General features: G+C 35.9%; 1 long non-coding RNA gene and 1 pseudogene across 2 annotated transcripts; one reads left to right on the top strand and one right to left on the bottom strand.

Moving 5' to 3' along the window:
- Positions 1 to 81: 81 nt before the first annotated feature.
- LOC148694501 (disease resistance protein At4g27190-like) lies at positions 82 to 7,249 on the top strand (annotated as a pseudogene). The gene is made up of 4 exons (XR_015967041.1): positions 82 to 2,711; positions 4,466 to 5,035; positions 5,215 to 6,051; positions 6,241 to 7,249. The product of XR_015967041.1 is annotated as a disease resistance protein At4g27190-like (transcript).
- A 414-nt stretch (positions 7,250 to 7,663) lies between these two features.
- On the bottom strand, positions 7,664 to 9,923 carry LOC148694500 (uncharacterized). The gene is made up of 3 exons (XR_015966964.1): positions 9,699 to 9,923; positions 8,392 to 8,520; positions 7,664 to 8,003 (listed from the first exon to the last, which is right to left on the bottom strand). It is a non-coding gene; the product is annotated as an uncharacterized LOC148694500 (long non-coding RNA).
- Positions 9,924 to 10,367: the final 444 nt, after the last annotated feature.

The raw sequence follows: 10,367 nt of genomic DNA, 5'->3' as shown, positions 1-10,367 counted from the left end.
TATCTTGAATTTTATTTTTTGGATTCGTATATATTCAATAGATCGAAAACGCAAACGAATTGGTAAGCTAAAGGTGCCATGGCGATGGATATACTCACTGCAATTATTCCTACAATAATTGACTACACAATAAGACCAGTTGCACGCCAAGTGGGTTATATCATTTTCTACAAAAGCAACCTTGAAGATCTGAGGACTAAACTGGAGAATTTTGATCTTATCAAACAAAGGATAAAGCATGAAGTTGATGAAGTCGAAAGAAAAGTTAATCAAGAAGTGGAAGCTGATGTCCAGAAATGGCAGTCAGATGCGGAGCAGACCACTCTGGAGGCAAAAGCACTCTTGCATGATGAAGGCCCTGCAAAGACAAAGTGTCTCATTTTATGTCCTAATCTGATATACTATCATCGGTGTAGCAGGAAGTCAACAAAAATGATGGAAAAGATTGAAGCACATGAAACTAAAAAAAAAGAGTTTTCCAGTGTTTCTTACAAAGCTCCCGTAGAAGACATATCTGCCCTAGCCTCGGACAAGTACATGGCCCTTGAATCAAGGATTTCAATGGTGAAGGATATCATTATGGAACTGAAAAAACCTGATATCAACAGGATTGGGGTGTACGGATTAGGGGGCGTCGGGAAGACAACACTTGCCAAAGAGGTTTACAGAGAAGTTGTCAAAGAGAAGTTATTTGATGATGTGGTTATAATACTAAATGTCAAAGAAAAAGAGGACAATGAAAAAATTCAAAAAGAAATTACTGAAAAGTTGGGGATGGACATTGATGAATCTAAGAATATGGGAAAAAGGGCGAATCTCCTATGGGCCAGGATAAAAGAAGGGAAGACTCTTGTCATTTTAGACGATGTCTTAGAAAGAATTAACTTTGAGGCTGTGGGACTTGTCGATGTGCCGCACTGTAAGTTATTGTTGACATCTAGAGAAAGAAATGTTTTATTCTATGATATGCATACGCAAAAAGATTTTCAACTTGGATTTTTAACCGAAAATGAAAGTTGGAATTTGTTTGAGAAGATGGCAGGTAATGTCGTTAAAGACAACCGTATACTGAAAGAAGCAACCCAACTAGCAAAGAAATGTGGAGGTTTGCCGGTTTTGGTTGTTGCTGTTGCAAGTGTTTTAAGGGAAAGTAGTTTGGAGGAATGGAAAGATGCGTTGAGAAGTTTCAAAAGATTTGACAGAAAGAATTGAATGAAAAAGCATTCTTGGCTCTAAAGTGGAGTTACGAACAATTGGAGGATCAAGAGCTTAAGCAATTGTTCTTGCTTTGCGGGAGTTGCAACAATTATCTCAGTGACTTGTTAAAGTATAGTATGGGTTTGGGTTTGATAAAGAATGTTGAGACTGTGGAAGAAGCACGGAATTCATTGAATGTAATGGTTAAAAAACTAAAAAATTTTGGCGTATTGCTGGACAGTTATGACGATAGGACTGTTAGAATGCATGACCTTGTACGAGATGTTGCTGTCCGGATTGCATCTGATGATCAAAAGGCCTTTTCAAGAGCATATGGAGATGAGGTGAAAGAATGGTCAACTGACAATTTCCTTAAAAAATGCACAAGGATGTCCTTAAGAGGTTGCAAGATCCCCAGGCTTCCTGGAGTACCTTGGGAATGCCCAGAATTAAAATTGTTAATCTTGTTCGAAAAGTATAAGGGCGACTCCCAGGAAATCCCAAGCAAATTTTTTGAAGGGATGAAAGAACTCAAAGTGTTGGATGTAACCGAATTCCATATTGCGTCACTACCTCCATCTCTTCAGTCCCTAAAGCATCTCCACACATTGTGTTTAGATCGGTGCGAGTTCGTAGACATCACTCTTGTTGGACAGCTAACTAACTTGAGAATTCTTAGCCTCGTAATGTCCAAGTTTAAAGAGTTGCCGAGAGAAATAGGGGAATTGACAAGGCTACAATTATTGGATTTGACCGGTTGCTCTGAACTTGTTCTGATCTCACCTGGTGTTATATCAAGCTTGACAAGACTAGAAGACTTGAGGATGGGAATAAAAAGCTTCAAGCAATGGGAGGGTGAAGGTTTGGTCGATGGCAGAAGAAGTAATGCTAGTGTTTCAGAGCTGAAGCACTTACCTCATCTATCCGCATTGGACATACACATTCCGGATGCTAACCTTCTTCCAACCAACTTGTTCTCCGATAAGTTAGAAAGATACACCATACTTGTCGGTGATTGTTGGGAGTATCCTAACATCTTTGCAACCTCATCTAACATGCTAAAACTCAAGCTCACCCGGAGAAATCAATTCGATCGAGGTATAAAGTTGCTGGTAAAGAAATGTGAGCAGTTGTACTTGGATGGGGTGGAGATTGTGAATATTATTTCCTATCTATTTGACAGTGAAGCTGTTAGACAACTGAAGCATCTCCATATCCAAAACAACGATGAAGTTAAATATGTCATTAACGTCATCAATTGGAGTTATTCTCATAATGCCTTCTCCAACCTGGAATCTCTAGCTCTTGAAAACCTTGTGAGTTTGGAAAGTGTATGTTATGGGTAACTCATAGGCGAGCCTTTCCCAAAGTTAAAATCTTTGACACTTCAGAATCTACCAAAGCTTATTGGTTTCTCTTCCAAAGGCAAGCAATTAACGACTGCTACAGAATCCGACGAAATCGTTACGGAGGATGAAGTTGGTGGACCACCGAGACTGTTCAATAATGGGGAGGTACTTTCTTAGTTATTTTTCTAGCAAAATGGTTGCATGATTCTTTCTCCAAATAGCTTTCTCATTCGAATTCGACATATAATTCTTTCTTCTTTTTTTTTTTCAATAAGAAAAAAGATACAAATGCTTAAGATTTATTTTTTTTCAATAAGCAAAAACCATTTAAATGATATATTATGTTATTAGGTTTTGATATTAAGATTTTTTTCCTAGTTATTCTCTTAACAAGTTCATATCTTTTGCACTCATTTATGCATAGCCTTGTGACTTTTTAAAAATTTTGATATCTATCCATTCACTCATCCAAACCTAATGGAGTTAACTCTAAATAAAATAAAATACAAAAATCAGAGTGTAGCCCAGCGGACTCGGCGCCTCTCCGTCTCTCCCATTCCCCTTCCTTAATAAGGAGTCTTTTATTATTTTGGTTTAACACATGGCAAGGAATGAATGGCTGTGTAGTACCATTCAGCATGATCAAGTTAAATCCCACACAAGTTTTTTTCTAATTTTGATGTTAGATTTTTTTCTTCCCTGGACATTCAAATAATGAGTTCAAATCTTCTACACCTATTTATAAACATAAACGCTTTGTGACCTTTTTAAATTAGAAAAACTAATAAAAATGGTTTGAAAACTTTGAGTTTTAATTATAAAGGCAAAATAAAGAGTAAAATAAATAATACCAGATTTGACTTTTTAGTGTAAAAATATAATTTTTCATTAAGATGAATAGTACCACAAGTTTTTCGTTAAAACTTTATTTTAAAATTTAAAAATATATCCATTCAATCAACAAAACCTAACGGCATTAACTCCAAATAAAATAAAAAAATAACAATCAGATCGTAGCCAGATACCTATCTCATTCGTGAGATTTTTCAGTGCAACCGGTATACGAGATGTACCACTTGTGTTTCCTCCCAACAAAAAATTTTCCCTCCCATTCCCCTTCATTCCTAACGCCACCAATCACGGCACCCTGACCCCCACCTCTTGGTGAGTCAGGGGAGACGCTTATATTCACAAATCTGACAGCCCAAAAGGGATTTATTCTTCAATATTCCCAGATTTGGTTGTCCGCTATTCTTTGAATGAGCAATTAAATTGAAGGGCGAGGGTTTTCGGTTTGATTAATGGATTTAAAGTGTGAAGTAGATGCAATTGATACTGCTGCTGTTTAGATTGGGGAAGAGAGAGAGAGAGAGAGAGAGAGAGAGAGAGAGAGAGAGAGAGAGAGAGAGAGAGGATGAGCAGCTTCTTTTTTCTTACTTTTGATTTTATTTTTATTTAATTTTACGGGGAGGAGAGGGTTATGCTAGGGATTAGTTTGTGGACAGGTGTTAACTAATGAAACATGTTATAGAGAAGTCACTCTGATTTTGAGTGCAAAAAATTTAAACTCAATCACTAAGATAATTCACCATTTGTCACTAAAAATATTCACAATAATGTGATCTTGGTATCAATTTAAATAAAATAATTTTTTATTTGATCGAAAGTAAATAGTTTAAATTTGGAATAAAATTGACATAACTTTGGCCCTATAAAATTGGCATAGTTTTTTTTACTCCAATTCATTATTTGCTAGTTAATGAAAGTACGAAGATATCCAGCTGTCTAGTAACCTCTTAGCTTACCTTTTTAATATATGATCTTTACTTTATATCTATGCATTTGGAACACATATGGCTAACAACATTGTAAATTATAATTTCCTAAAATAAACATGAATTTTGTTATGTGCTATGCAGGTTTTGATATCCAATTTAACAACCTTGATTGTGCATCAATGTGATAGTTTAAGATTCTTGTTTTCTAGTTCCATGGCTAAATGTCTCGGGCAACTCAAACATCTCACGATATCCAAATGTCAAGCATTACAAATGGTATATGACACATCATCTACCACTCATGTGAATGGTTTTGAGTGCCCAAATCTAAACTCAGTTGACATAGACTCATGTGATAGTTTGAAAAATGTTTTTCCCCCCTCAGTGGCCAAGGATCTTAAGCAGCTAAGCAGGTTGAAGGTTAAGAATTGTGATTTACTGGAGGAAATTGTTGTGAAGAAAGAAGGACCAGAAACGGCATATGAGGAGTTCGAGTTCCCTAAAGTAACATTTCTGGAATTTCATAATCTACCCCAACTTGGGAGTTTCTATCCAGGACTGCATATTTCTAATTGGCCGTCACTCAACATCTTAAAGTTCACGAAATGTGGTGATGTGGAGATTTTACCCGTCGAATTTTTAACATATCAAGACAAGCTTGAGTTGGGCCACCCAAGGTCAACGAAACAACCTTTCTTTTTAATTGAGAAGGTAATCATACTTGTCCACAATTCTTTTGATATTCAAAATTTTATGTGATTTTTACATACTAATTAAACATAGACCATCAAGTAAATACATTTATTATGTTTTTAATGTTAAAGTTATTATGTGATGTTCAATTTTTCAAAATATTTTAAAGCATGTCATTACTGTTGATTATATTTCAGGATAAGTCGCTCCTCAACTTGGAATACTTGGTTTTGGACGAGAACACGGATATTTTGTATGGTCCACTCCTGGCAGAGTTGCTGAGAAAACTAAAAGTAATTGGTTTTGCTACTTCACATCCCAAGTCAGATGATTTCTTTGAGAATTTACAGAATATTGAAAATCTCCGTGTGTTCTCTGCTCCTTGGAAAGAATTAATTGTCCACAACCACCAAGGAAGTAGTAGCGGGGAAATACATGAAGTTAAGACCCTCCCACGTGTAAAGGGTTTGTGGCTCGGCAATATGCCGGAGCTGATACATCTAGGAAAGGAGAACTCCCAACCAGGGGACCCTGTTTTTCCAAACTTGGAATTTCTATGCCTAGAAAAATGTGGCAGATTAGAGAATCTAGCTTCAACTTTGATATCCTTTCGGAATATAACCGCTTTGACCATATGGAGCTGTCACGGACTGCAATACTTAATACCTTATTCTGTGGCTAAAGATTTGCGGCAACTCCGGGAGTTGGATGTTCGGTATTGTGAAAGAATGGTAGAAATAGTGGCAAGCAACGGAGATGATTCAGAAAATGAGATTACATACAGTTGCTTGAAACATTTGCAACTTTCTGGTCTACCAAGTCTGCAAGGATTTTGCACGGGAAATTGCATTTTCAAAGTCCCATCCTTACTGTCCAAGGATTTGATTGTCAAGAAGTGCCAGCTGATCCAGTTAAAGATTTCTCCTGATGGGTTACTCCAAAGTGATCCAAGACCAGAAAGACTACAAATAGCAGAGGAAACTGATGATGTACTAAAGCTAAGTGATTCAAAGGAGAATGATCGTGATCAAACCGTAAGTTCTTTATTCACTAATTAAGCATCTACTAATTTCACTCTCCAATTTTTCATCTTTTTCTGAACCTTGAACCGTTAAAATTAAAAGTTTGATTTATTCATCTTATTCGTAGTTCTTCAGTCAGATTTCTTATTGAACAGTTTGAGTGTTTATTTGTAGTCGTCAACTAAATATATATTTTTACAGGACCAGCTGATGATTGCAGATACAAATTTAGATGTTAAAATTGCAACACCCTCTACCAAAGAAGAATCCTCATTTTTTGGCTGGCATGTTAAGTTTTTCCGGGTGTGTGTGATTGCTTGTTTGTGTGTTGTATTCTTCTTTCTTTTGTTTTTCCCTTTAAAGGAAGAAATATCATCCTGGGGAGCAGACTGGAAGGCTCTCTGATCTATTGGACCACACAACACATTCCCCAGAAAACACATTGGTATGACCAAATTTTTTGGATAGAGAGAACTATGCTACTTGATGTCGTGCTATGACTGTTGGTCATAGTTCCAAGAACAAGATGGGCACCACTCTTATTGTCAGTGACCGCCTATTGGATTTAAGCTGCCTAAGCTTCCGCCTCAACGAAGAAGCCTTGGTTATGTGATTTCTGTCGGCTAGAGGCCAGTTCTAGCCTTGGTTATATGATTGCTTGGACCTTTTTGGCCTTGGCGTTACTGTGGTGGTTGAATCAGGGGCATTGGAGATCCTGAAGATGCAGGCTATGTTGCCTTTAGCGTTATTGCGGTTGCTAGTTGGGTTGCTACTTTCAGTATTCTTCTTTCTAATTTCTCTTGTTGCTGTGACTATTCTCTGTTCACCCCTCAACGGTCTGTGCCCAGCTTCGTATCCGAGGCCGATCTCATCTTGTTTGATATAAGCCTGCAAGCTACGGCATCAACTGAAAAGGTATCCCAGAAACTTGTGTGATTTGGGTAGGCACTGATACATATTCCAAGTCATGTTATGCTTGTGTTGACTTGTTCGTGTTTAGTGGTAAAAGTGTGATTTGTATTTGGAGCTTAGCTTTGTTCACTACATTTTCGGTATTGGTTGTTTGGGAAATAATGCTAGTGTGATTTCTGTAAACATTGAAGCATTTGAAGTGGTGCTTGTATGCACTTGTCTACCGAAACTACTTTGTACTAGAGAGTGCTTATTCTTTATTAAAATCGGATCAATAGAATCGCATCTTTTAACTGGATGTGTGTACGTACGTGTGTATATTTTTCTTTTTCGTTCGGAAAGAAAGCTAGATTTCATTGGTTGGAGTACAATTTTTTCAGAGAGCTCCTAAAATGATTTTTTTGTATAGTTTTAGCTAAAACTTCGCTACAAAATAGAGAGCACTGGTAAATATGCCCGCGCGTTGTTGCGGGACTTTAATGCACCAACCTTAACTACATTAGTACTATATAAATGAAAACACAATTGAAACCCATCAAACAAAACAATCCCACAATTTAAATGATTCAATCCTACTACAATTGAAATTCAGGGAAAGAATGAAAAACCAAAACAAAACTGCAGCACCTAAAAAGTTGTCATACAAAAAGACATGTCAAGAAATCTAGTTCGTTAATTTCCAACTGCTAAGTGGCATTATGTAACTCTAGTAGTATAACTAATTAACTACTTATCTGGTGGGTTGCACTTTTATTCCAATTGGTAAGGAAATGAAAACAAAAATCAACCCCTTGGTCTTAGTTGTGGCTGCAAAGTGCAAGCCACCACCAAGTCTCAAAGTTTGTGTTTTAGCAGAACACTTAAAATAAATTAAATTCTGAAATGTAAATTATATTCCTATAACTTCAAGATGCACATATAGTATTGTTGAAGTCGAACTGAAAGCACTGATAATTCCAAGCAACAGAGCAGCAATTATTAAGAGCCAAAACTCATTCCTAGTCTCCTCATCCTGGTACTCAACTCCGTAAATCTTCGGTCAGCATCGTTGACTGAAATTAGGAGAGAAAAAGAAAAGGAATTTCAGAAATTGTCTATGAAGCAAAGGATATTGCAAAGGATATGTAAATGATCAATATGGTGTATGTGAATGTGAATGGTAGCTCTCTTAAATTGTAAGAAATGCCAATATATCATGTATAAGTGCCCTTTATAAATTGACATCGTTAGAGATTTTTTGTGCAAGAGAGCTATTGTATAAGTGCCCCATATAAATGTGATTATGCAAAAGATATGTTGGCATTTCTTACAGTGAACTTATCTAATATGGCATGTATTACATTTCGAGGTCCTCATTAACACTTGAAAAATCTTGGACACATAAAGCTGAAAAATGCAAATAAGTAAATTGCTTTGAAAAATATATTAGGATGATATTACCTTACCAATCACAACTTATTTGCATCTTGCCAAATCTCTCGGACTCGGATTTAAAAAATTTCGACATTGTATTGCCAGGAGGACCCAATTGGCCTGATTAAAAAGCACTCCTTTCCCAAAACCTTTGAACTGTTCAGAGTCCATATTCCAGAAAACAAATGTTAATCAATAACCAATTAATACTGGGTAATCATTGAAATTGAAGTCCAGAATTCACTAATGTCAAATTTACAGCCAAATGAGCAATCAATTGACTTAACTTTAAGGAAAAATGTGCACAGAAAAGTATCTAATTTCACAAAATAAATGAAACCATATCAAATGTCATGATATAAACTCAGAACTCGAAAGTTTAAGCAAAACCCACTCTCAACAATGTTGTAAAAAATAAAAAAATAAAAAATAAAAAAAAGCCTTTTCATTCATAATTTGAAGTAATCCAAAATTGCAAGCAATAAAACGCTCCAATAAAAAAAGCTCTGCAAGGTCATGAAATTGCCCATGAATATCGCCGCAAATTGTCACTGGCATTTTCACAGGCATGCAAATAAATAATAATAAGTGTCTACCCATACAATTTGAAAGATCTACACCAGCGTCACCAATTCAAAATGAAAGACAATAATGACGCTTTTTTCCCATACCAAATGCAATAACAGTGAAATATGTAATGTAACACATATAATAAATGCCTTATCTTAGAGTGGCAATACAACCGCCTTATCTATAGTCAATGGCTAAAATATTTATAGGATCCAATCCATTTTTAAAATAAATGAGAAGCATGTTATAAGACAATTTGGTTCTTCACCTAATCAGCTCAAAGTTCCCTCACCAAAATAAATTCTTCGAATGAAGTAACCCCTCTTTTTATGCCATCTATAACTAATTTCATGTCATTCAGAGAACGACCTATTTACCATTTCCCGCAAGATACAAATTAGATCTTGTAGTAAATTTAGACGAAGTAAGGCATTTGATTTAAAATCACAATAAACAGAACCTGAATTACATCACTACAAACACAAATAAAATAAAATGAAATATTTTCCCATTTGGTGGCTCAGAAAACCAAAAAAAGTATATAACTTTTTTTCCTTAAGAAAATACACAAAAAAATTCCACTAGAAATTGCAATTCCCACAAATCCAACAACAAATCAACAAACCCCATGACCCCATTTTCTTTCCCACATTTTCCAGACAACCAAACAGACCCTAACCCAACCAAATTCTGAAATCACTCAACAATGGGCGGAGAACGCATTTATATAAGATGAAATTAGAATTTGGGTTGGAGAGAGTTACCGGCAGTGTCCCATAAGCCTAAGTTTGCAGTTGTGCCTTCAACCACCACAATTGCACTGAAGTTATCAAACACAGTTGCACAGTGGTTATCCAACACGGTTGGAGAGAGTTACCGGCATAGTCCTGATGAACACAAAAACAATTGAAAAACAAAATCAAATTACTTGGAAAGGGAAAGGGGAAAAAGCAAAGCAATTTGTCTAGAGAGAAGAAAGAGAGAGAGAGAGGGAGATTTGCAAATTAAAATCTTGAAAACAACAGAAAAAAGCCACAAAACTAGATGCATAAATACATAAAGTAATTCAAAAAACCAAAAAGTCACAAATTAGTCAAATGTGAGAAACCCAGAAGGATCTTCTTGGCAGAAAATAAATAAAAAAATAAATTGTAGTAAAGGTTTTTCAACTTTAATCAAATTGGAGCAATGGTTTAAAAATCCATGACTATTGGTCCCTCAACTGATCAAAATGTATAGCCATGATTCTTTTCGTCAACTTCATTAGAATTTTGTCAAAATAAGTTATGTTGAAAATAGCATAATTGGGGTCCATCAACTAATAAAAACGTGTAGCTATGGTCTTTTTCATCAACTTTATTAAAATTTGTCAAAATGAGTTATGTTGAAAGGATCATTGCTACAATTGGGTTAAAGTTTGAGGGACCATTGCT

Source organism: Pyrus communis, chromosome 9 (genome assembly GCF_041283825.1).
Source record: "Pyrus communis isolate YQ-2024b chromosome 9, ASM4128382v1, whole genome shotgun sequence".
NCBI classification, from domain to species: Eukaryota; Viridiplantae; Streptophyta; class Magnoliopsida; order Rosales; family Rosaceae; genus Pyrus; species Pyrus communis.
Note: the sequence above shows the minus strand (reverse complement) of the source record. Positions and strands in the feature narration are given on the sequence as shown.